Raw genomic sequence first — 10241 nt, 5'->3', positions numbered from 1 at the left:
CTTGCACGGTTCGTCGAATCCTTCCAACTGGACCGGTTGTCCCTTCTTCAACAGTTGATTGAGCAGATGCGCGATTTTCCCATAATGCGGAACGAATCTGCGGTAGACATTACAAAGTCCCAAGAAGCTCCTTAGCTGGGTCTGCGTTTGAGGATACCTCACTTGTTCCAATGCGACGGTTCGCGCAGCGTCAACTTCCAATGTACCTGGCCGAACTACATGGCCCAGGTACTTGATCTTTTCGACGAAAAATTCACACTTGCGAAGCTTGAGCTTCACACCTGCCTTCTCCAATACAGAAAGTATTTCATCCACGTGCACGATGTGCTCCTCCCACGACTTGCTAAAAATTATTATGTCGTCCAGATACACCAAACAGCACTTCCAACGGAACGGAGAGAGCAGGATATCCAGTGCTCTCTGAAACGTCGCTGGCGCGTTAGTTAGCCCGAAGGGCATTCTTGAGAAGCGATACAGTCCTGAGTTACACGAAAATGCGGTCTTGTCGCGGTCGCGCTCAGGGATAGGCATCTGCCAATATCCCGAGATCGCGTCCAACGCGGAGAAAACCTTGGTGTCACCAAGCGAGTCCAGGCACTCATCCATGCGCGGTAAGGGGTACGTGTCCTTCACCGTCACTGCGTTCAACCTGCGGTAGTCTACGCAAAAACGCATTGACCCGTCCGGCTTGGGCACCAGCAACACGGGCGACGCCCCTTCTGACTGCGCTGGTTCTATCACTCCTGCCTCCAACATCTTCTGCACCTCTGCATCTTCTACTTCGCGGGCTTTAGGCCCGGCCCGATACGGGGCTTGTGCGATGGGACGAGTCTCGGGGATCAACTCGATCCGATGGACTGTGGTATTAATTTCGCCAAGCGTCCCATCCCACATCCTTGAATACTTCTTCAACATCCGACGGAACCGCTCGCGCAGCCGGTCCGGCACGTGGCTCAGGTCGAGTTCCTCCACGTCCGGCGGGGGAGGCTCAATCCGCCGCTCCGGCGTCGTAGTTGCCGTCGCGGAGAGCCTTTCTTCCCGTTCTCCTTGCTGTTCCTCGCGATCTTGATCCGACGGTTCGCATCTTGCCTCGCCCGTAGGCGTCTTGGTACAATTAGGAAAATTTTCCTTCTTCCTTTCTTGAATTCCGAGAACTTCACCAATGGTGGTTTTGCTCTCGAGCGCGGCTCTCGGGTGCGGTAATAATTCTGCCACCACTTGGCCTTTTTGCAGCCTGACAGGGTACGTCCTAATATTCGCAACGAGTAAACGAAATGGCGTGTCAGGCTCAACCTGAACGACACCATTCGTGCACGTCAACCCGTGCCTTTCGTACAACGACGAGTACGGCTGAACCACAACTAAGCCCGCCCTCTTCGAGGTGCATTCCACGATGCGTTGCGTCCCTGGCTCAATAGTTGTGGCTCTTGCCACTTTTACCTTAGGGGAAATTCGCTCCACCTTTCCATCATTCTCGTCCTCTCCCGGGACGAGATTCTTCTTCCCTCTTCTCGTCGAGAACCGCCTAACTATCGGAACCTCCGAGAAATCCGCCAACTCAACCGTTTTCTTCCTTGGATAAATTGCTTCCACAAACCGGTCACAGTAGTCCGCGCCTAGAATTACCGGGACGGCTATTTTTTTGCATACAATAAACTCGGCTGCGGCCACCAATTTTGCAAGCCTCACAGGCATTCTAATTGTGCCGAGAGTCCGGAGTGGCCTATTGTTTGCGTCGCCAATGTCTTGGGTCGGTCCGTAGGACACTAGAGATTCCATTCCAGCTGGGAGTTCCGATTTTCGCACAAGGTTTGGTCCCGCGCCGGTGTCTAAAACAGATAACACCCGGCTCATCAATCCGATTGTGGGTCCAATGTCCGCGTACACTTTGTAGTTTTTTCGCGCAAGAACCAAAATCTTCTCTGGACATTCCCTTCGCTTAACCCTGTACCAGGGTCTTCGAACTTCTTCCAGCGGATGATCTCGGGCTCGGCTCAAAATTTTCTTGACTTGAGCTGGCCCTTTGGGCTTATCCACCAATCCAACAACCTCCTCCTCGAGGCCTGACTTTTCCTTTAGAGACAGGGAACGGGGCTGAGCCCCGGGCACAGTACGTCGACCCTGTGCCTCTTGCGACTCATGCGAGATTCCCCTCTCTAGTTTTCCTGCCGCTGCAGGATCCTTCTCACATCCGACGGCGCGGGCCCCGCGGTGGGCCCTCTGAAGGGTTGGTTCGACCGCGGCGTTGAAGCACTCGGCGTGCTCGCCGTCTGCGAATCGAACCAATTTTTGACCTTCAGGTAACTCGTTGATGGTATCCCTAACCTCTCCATCGGAGACAACGCCTCATAATTTTCCAAAACTCGGTGCATTTCCCGGAGAGAAAGAATGCACGTTGGCGCGGCGTGCCCCTTTTCATAGCAATGATAGCACACCAGACCGTGCGTCTTGACGGGATACGGCGTCCTAGGTCCTCCACGGGCCGGCGGCCTTCCTTGACGTTGCGGCCTTCCCATCCAGCCTGGCCTTCGAAACGTCGTACCCTTGTCTTCCATCGGAATGCGCGGCGCCGGCGTGTGGCCGCGCCCCCGAAACATCATCACGGGATCCGTGGGCTCTGAAAACGACTCCGTCGTGTATGCAGGCGTCGGTAAAGTTGACGACCCGCTGTCCCCGTAGTCCTCGTGTCCGTAGCCCTCCGATGGCTCAATGAACTCGCCTTCGGCTACTAACGCTCCTTCGTAGTGATTTTCGCTACTTCTATGCGCACCGCGCTCATCTGACACTGAAATGGACTCGGCTAAATGGACGGCGGCGTGACTTTTGCGACCGGGATAAGAAGCCCTCGGCTTCTTACCCGCCCTAATTGTCGACGGCGTCTGAATCGTGACCTTCTTAGTCTTCTTGTCCTTAGCGCGGCTCGCCGAGCCATGCGCCTTCGCGTAATTAACTACTCTCAAAAACGAAACGTCCCGATTGTCTTGTCGGTATTGAGATACCATCGGCTTGATACTCGAATCGAGTCCTTCAATAAACATCGTCATTTGTTCTTCCATCGAATATACGTTTCCACATCGATTGCTTGCGTCCGTCAGACGGATATAAAATTCCATCTCGTCTTCAGACGGTCTTTGCTGAACTTCTCGCAATGCGAGCACAGCTTGACGGATCGCCTCGTCGGTTGCGAAACTCCTCAACAACCACTGTACGGCCTCCGGCCAAACGGATATCTTTCCGTGATGGGCCCCGGCCGTCTGAGACACCGAAGTGTACTGTCTCAAGGCGATTCCGCTTAAAAATTCAGGCAACAGGCGGATCGCTTGCCCCTCGTTCATTTCTTGAGTATCGAACTCCTGAACTAATTTTGCCAAAAAATCCAACACAAGGACCCCGTCCTCACCTGTGAACGTGTTGTCCTTCTTCACCTTAGGCGGAATATCTCTCCTAATTTTTCGCACGGCGGTCCGCCGCGAACTTGACAAATATGTCTGCGGGTTCCGCAAGCGGTACGTTCGGTACGAAAGTAACTTCTTGAAGAGGTAGTTGGTCGGATTCAGCTCCTCCAACTCCTCCCATCGCGGCCCGCGCCGCGTTGCGACATCTTCGGGCTCCGCGTCCTTGTCTCTCCGCGAGGCGGACGAAGTGACTCCGCCTCGTCTGGAGGAAATTTTCTTGCTTGACGAAATTCCGTTTCCGTCTTCTGAACGGCGTTCGGAATCGCCCGAATGGTTCGACGAACCGCCGTTACCATCTTCGGAGAGACCCAGCGACTCCGACTGTGAGTCGCGGTTCTCTGGATCGTCACTACAGTGACCCTTGCTTGCACGTCGCTTGTCCTTCTTCGAGGGCTTCGACTTGGAACTCCGCCGCCGAGCGGGCTTGTCCTTCTTCGACCGACGGTCGCCCTCTCTACCCGAAGGGAGCGGCTCGTCGTCCGATCCTTGCGGAGCTTGATCCGCGGCCTGCTCGAGGTCCTTGAGACGTTGCGCGGTGCGATCGAATCGGTCATCGATGCTTGTTCTAAATCTTCCTAAGGACTCCAAGGCTTGATTCGCGTCGCGCCTCGCGTCCTTGACCGAAATTTTCAACGAGGCTAGGACCTCCGGCTCCAGACCGTCGGTCGCCTCACCTCGCTCCTTCTCGACGAGATCCACTCGAGCCGACAGCTCTCCCAAAACGGCGTGGAACTCGGATGCTTGCAACTCCAGTTGCTTCCGGACGAGGGCTAATTCAGCCTCGAGATTTTTCGTCATCTCTTGGCGAATTTCCTCGCCCATCTTCTCGAACCTGTAGGATAGGTTATCCTTGTCGGCTTCAATCCCCGTCGGGGATTCTTGACCTTCGGGATCCGTGGCCGTATTGGCCTGGCTTCGGGTGCGAGGACCTCGCGGGATCCTCGACGCCCTTGCCGATCCGCTCCTACTCGCCCCGGGACCGACGTCCCCGGGTGCGCTTGTCGACATGGTTCGTTTCAAAAAAAAAGAACCTAACTTAACACAAAAAAAATAGAAAACGCTACAGCACCTGAATAAACTTACGTCGCAGAGAAAACTCCTGTAGTCCGTTTCAGCTTACGCAGTTTCTAGGTCGGGTCTCCTGTACGCAATTCTAGGTCGGGAGACCACTTTTGTAGCGCGTCTCCAGACCTGGACTTTTGTAGGCAAAATTCTTGATCAGGTCTCCTGCACAGTAGACAAAATTCTAGGTCGGGAGACCACTTTTGTAGTGCAATGCGCCTGTTAGGCAGAGACCAAGGTCCGACGGTCCAACACAAACAACAGCAACAAAAACAACAACTGCCAACGGCACAGCGCTACGGAGTGTTCGAAGCTCCCTGTCCTCTTTAAGCGGGTTTGCGGCCCGCAGTAGCTCGGATCCCTGATAGGGGGGGGGCAAAGAGAAGGGCCCAGCCCGGGATCGGTAAATGGTGGTAGGGACTTGTAAAGGCGACTGCTCGACGAGTTCGGAGGGGTGTTTAGGTAAACCTGGTCAGATGGGTCGTAAATCCAATGCTCGAAGAGCGCCTTGTATACCTTATACCCTTGATAAGGTCTTCGACGGGGACGTCGCAACGTAGCCCGTCGGGAAAGAAGAAAACGTAGCAGCGCTACACCGTCGTACTGCCCGATGGCAAAGTACCAACAACGGATCGGTCGCAACCAGATTCCGATGGAACCAACACTGAGAAAAGCACCACTGGTGCACCGACACAGAAGCCCGATGGCAAATGACGTCACGTTGCGGATCGCAATCCTACAAGGTTGGACCAACTCAAGATTAAGGGAAATTAGGATAGGGAAGTAAAGGAAAATTGATAAGGAAAAAGGGGACCCCCGAGCGCAAAGGATAAAGTAATCTGTAGTTAAAGGGAATGTCTTGTAAAAGACGGACTTCAACCAAGGCGATATCAGACTCTGGCAACTCGGGTTGTTGGGAAATAAAGGAAAAAGGAATGGGACCCCCGAGCGCTGAAGGATGCCGTAGGCTTAGGTAAAAGGGAGCGTCTTGGTAGAGACGGACTTCGACCAAGGCGACATTCAACTCCGGCAACTCGGGTTACCTTTACTGACTTGGTGGTCAGAGGGCTAAGGTATATATCGCCCCGCCGGAGCCACTACAGTGGCTCTCGGCGCTAGATCCTAGATCTAATCTAATGTTAAATAACTAATATGCAACTAATTAAAATTAATAATTAAAATAATAAAGTGAAATGATTTCCACTTTTGCTTGTCATACCCCATCATTTTCATTTTTTTCACCCCTCTTTTCAGGTGCGTATTGCACTACAGTCGCCGTAGCATGCACCTCGGCGGAGGTAGACCCCTGCATGCTCGCTACGATGCTTTCATCATCGCCATCGCTGTCTTCTATGTACTGAAGGACGGTTCCGAGGACTTCTATCACGTCCATTGGCGATGATGCCGCGTGAGAGGGCGTAGATGGTGTAAACAAATCGTTGACGGAGCTCGCCCACAACGTGGGATTAGACCCGCAATAGCGGGGATAGCTCGATAACGCGGCTAGCCAATGGCGGTAAGTTTATGGATGGGTGGGATGATCCACACAGGCTAGGGCGGCTACTGAGGAGCGGCGCACACAGCTGCAATACGTAGTACAGTAGAAGGTGTAGGTTGAATGTAATAGTAGTCTTCTTGAAAGTTGTAGGTTGGGTTGAGGTGGTGAGTTCCCCAACTTGTCCAATTCAGGTCCCCTTTATAGACTTTCGTAACCCGTCAAATGGTACTAAATACAAAAGTTACACTAAAGTTGCAAATTATCTACATGAAAATTACAAGTCTTCTGGAATACTCTGGAACATCTTACTCCAGAAGTTTCTAGAACAATCGAGAGTTTTCTGGAACCCTCCAGAATATCTGACCCCAGAAGGTTCTAGATCAATCCAGATTATATCCAATTGATCCAGTTGTCTGATCCCTTCGAATGATCCAATCCACTGTGGATCCTTGATTGATCTCATTGTTGCACTATTCCCCCTTCTTCTCATTGACGTCTTCGTCAATCAGTGAACTTAGTGATACGTGGGTAGTAAACATTCTTTCTTGATGTATTTGTGCCAAGCTTCATTTAAACTTTCATCTCGGTGCACGAAGTCAGTGGTTGGGTGCCACAAAGCGTCGTGACTTGGATATCCTTTCCATAACGTCAACAATTGGTAACCTCTTCCTTTCTTCCTGTGAGCCGATATTTATTCAACGATAAACTCATCTCCATCGATAGCGGGAACAGGTTCTGGTCTTGATGGGAGCAGAGATGCAATGTCATTTGGCTGTTCAAAGAACGGCGTTGTGTGGATGACATGCACTACAGGATGAATCTTGAAGTAGTCAGGAAGTTCGAGACGCTCTGCACTCTTCCCAATCAGTTCTTTGACGACAAAGGGTCCGAACCGTTTGGTAGTCAACTTCTTAGATTCTTGAGACTTGGAATAAGCATCAAGGAACAATGAATTGTTAATTCACAGCCTATCACCAACCTTGTAATTCGCAGGTTTGAACTTTCCAGCATAAATGCGCTTCGCTTCGCCTTTGAAACCTTCTGCGAGAACTTCGCATTTTCCATTGATTCTTTCAAGACCGACTTGAAATCCTCAAGCCCATTCACAGGAGTTTCAGGCTTGGCAAAGCAGATTTTGGATTCCAACCTAAGTCAAGCTCAAATGGAGACATTCCATGGTCTTCAGATCAGGCAGAATGTAGTGCAATGTGTCTGTCAGGCCGGAACCAGGGTCCAACGGTCCAGCGACAACACAAACAACAACCAACAAGAGTTGCCGACGGCACAGCCCTACGGAGTGTCCGATTCTCCCTTTCCCTTTAAGTGAGTTTGCGGCCCACAGTAGCTCAAGTCCCTGACAGGGGGGAGGGCAAAAGGAAGAGGCCCGCCCCGGGACGAATAGTGGTAGAGTCTTGTACAGGCAGTTGCTCGGCGAGTTCGGGGCGGTAATTAGGAAGCCGGGCCCGATAGGTCCTAAATCTAATGCTCGCGAAGCGCCTGTTACGCCTTATACCCTTGATACGGTCTTCGACGGGGGCGTCGCAACGCAGCCCGTCGGGAATTAGCAAACACGTACCAGCGCTACACCTCCGTACTGCCCGATGGAAAAGTACCGACACCGGAACGGTCGCAACCTGTATCCGATAGAACCAACACTGTCCTGTATACACAACAGGACCTTCGGGAGAAACGTCGTTGCAACAGCCTCCGTCGGTGGTCGTAAACAAGTAGCAGCGCTACACCCACGTGTCGCCCGATGGCAAAGACAACTACACCGGATCGGTCGCAACCAACTCCAGTGGAACCAACACAATTAAGGGAAATATAGAGGTAGAGGAAGAAATGAATAGGGAAATAAAGGAAAAAGAAAAGGGAACCCCCGAGCGCAAAGGATAACGTAATCTGTGGTAAAAGGGAGCGTCTTGGGAAAGACGGACTTCGACCAAGGCGATATTCAACTCTGGCAACTCGGGTTTGATTGGGAAATAAAGGAAAAAGGAAGGGGACCCCCGAGCGCTGAAGGATGCCGTAGGCTTAGGTAAAAGGGAGCGTCTTGGTAGAGACGGACTTCGACCAAGGCGACATTCAACTCCGGCAACTCGGGTTACCTTTACTGACTTGGTGGTCAGAGGGCTAAGGTATATATCGCCCCGCCGGAGCCACTACAGTGGCTCTCGGCGCTAGATCCTAGATCTAATCTAGTGTCAGCAAAATTAATGCCAACTAATTAACTAAATAAAATAAAATAATTAAAAATTAAAACTGTGCAATTATTCACACGTGTGTCCCCCAACTCGGACTACTTTCCATATCCAAATATTTTCCTTTCTTTTCACCCCCCTTTTCAGGTGCGTATTGCACTACATATCCCCCTTTCCGAGCGCTCTTGTACGCCGCTCCGTCATCGTATAATCTCCTCGCCGTTTTTCTCATAACCCTACACCGCCGCATCCGGTGATCGGTGAAAGTGCAAGAGCAAGACGGGCCCCATGTTTCCTTCATCCACGAGCCACTCGAGTGGTGGTACCAAACGTAGGCGCCACGGCGTAGGCTTTTCTTCCACTTCCCACGACCCTCTAAGTCTTCCTTCCATCCCTCGATTACCCCCTGATTCCCAACATGCCGGCCCTGTTGTCCACCTCGATTCCGATCCTAACGCTCCGTCTTCACGTCGATACCTTGCAGCGTCGGAGCTCCACGATAAGGCCATGCGCCTTAATCCTGAGCTTTTTGCTTCCGCTAAATGGTTCTCAGTGATCGGTGTATGCGCCTTCGATGACATTGCTTACTCGTTCGCCGATGGCGCCGGTATGCTTCCAGGACAAATCCCCCTTCAAGCTATTCGATCTTACGATTGGTTGGCTCGCATCGCCATTCCTCCCTCCATTCTGTGTCACACTCCGTCTCGCGGTCGTGCGGTGTTATCTACTCGCTTCATGACCGCTGTGTGTGACAGACTTGAGCTACCATTGACGCAGGATCTCATTCCTGAGGAATTCGGTTGTGACACGTGGCAATTTCGCACCGAGGGCGAGCGGTCATACCTCGATAACATGCTGGCCTGGACCTCCGATAACCCTCCTCGTGAAGCTAACCGCCTTTGGTTCAACCAACGGACCGTCTCGGGCGACGCTATGATGTGGACCAATGCCATAATTCCGGCTAATTTCCGACTTATCAAGCGGGGTACTATCCCCTTCTTCCAGCACACAGTGCGCTTCGAACGCCGTATTCGGTCTGACACGGGTTATTTTGTGGACTACCAAATGTTGGAGGCGCGCGAAATCTCGAGGTCCCATTACGCGAATCGTTATCAACGCATTCCGTCGTGGTGGAGCCAATGTGAGGTCTGCCAAGACTTTTTGGGCTGAACTCGGCCCTGTGTACACGTATTACGGAAGGTATTTACGTGATCCTCGACACGGCCTTTGGGTAGTCTTCCTCACCGAGTGGTGTGCCAAAGTGGCAGTGACCCTCCTGTGGGAGACCTACAACTGCTGGAGGTTGTGGTACTTGCCTCCCAAGCTCATCAGCTTCATGCGACGTCTCGATTATTCGATTCCCCTGGGCGGTGCTGATGCAGACACCGAACTGCATTCTCTCCTCGATAAAATAGAGGAGGTCGATTGGGACTTGATACGGCGTCAAAATTCCTCTCGTTCCTTCGTCCGGCAACGCCCCTCCTTCTCTCCTGGTCGTGCTCATCGTGGTGCGGGGGACTACGCTTGGTTCAACCCCTGGACGGGATCGCAATGTTCTTGCGACGAGGCGCGTCTGAGTCGGCAGTATGGGAGTCAGACGCCCGTTCCGGGTGAATTGCCCGTCTTCCTTGCGGATCCCCGCGAGCGCGACCTCTGCCCCAGAGAACCTTTGCGTTCTCGCCCTCTGTTACCGGTCCCACCGACTTCACTTCCTGTCGATCCGGCCGGCCCCACTCCTCCTGTGAATGCTTCGATAAGGGCGACGAGAGCCCCTGAGTATGAGGAGGTCAAATCCCCTCCGCGGTCTCATTCACCTCCAGTGGCCAGGTGTCAACCTCTGTCCGAGACGAGAGAGGTCCCCTCGTCATCTAGCCGGACTGACAGTCTGTCCGTGCGCGCAGCCCCAGAAAGGAAGGGAAATTCTTCGTCCCTTACCCCCTTGGCTCCTCCTGCTCCGTCTTCCCCTGCGCACGTCCCAGCCCGTCCCCCTTCTCCTGCGGCTGCCCCAGTTTCCGCCCCCTTGCC

The sequence above is a fragment of the Chondrus crispus genome, genomic scaffold (assembly GCF_000350225.1).
Source record: "Chondrus crispus Stackhouse genomic scaffold, scaffold_16, whole genome shotgun sequence".
In the NCBI taxonomy this organism is placed as follows: domain Eukaryota; phylum Rhodophyta; class Florideophyceae; order Gigartinales; family Gigartinaceae; genus Chondrus; species Chondrus crispus.
This window is presented reverse-complemented; position numbering follows the sequence as displayed.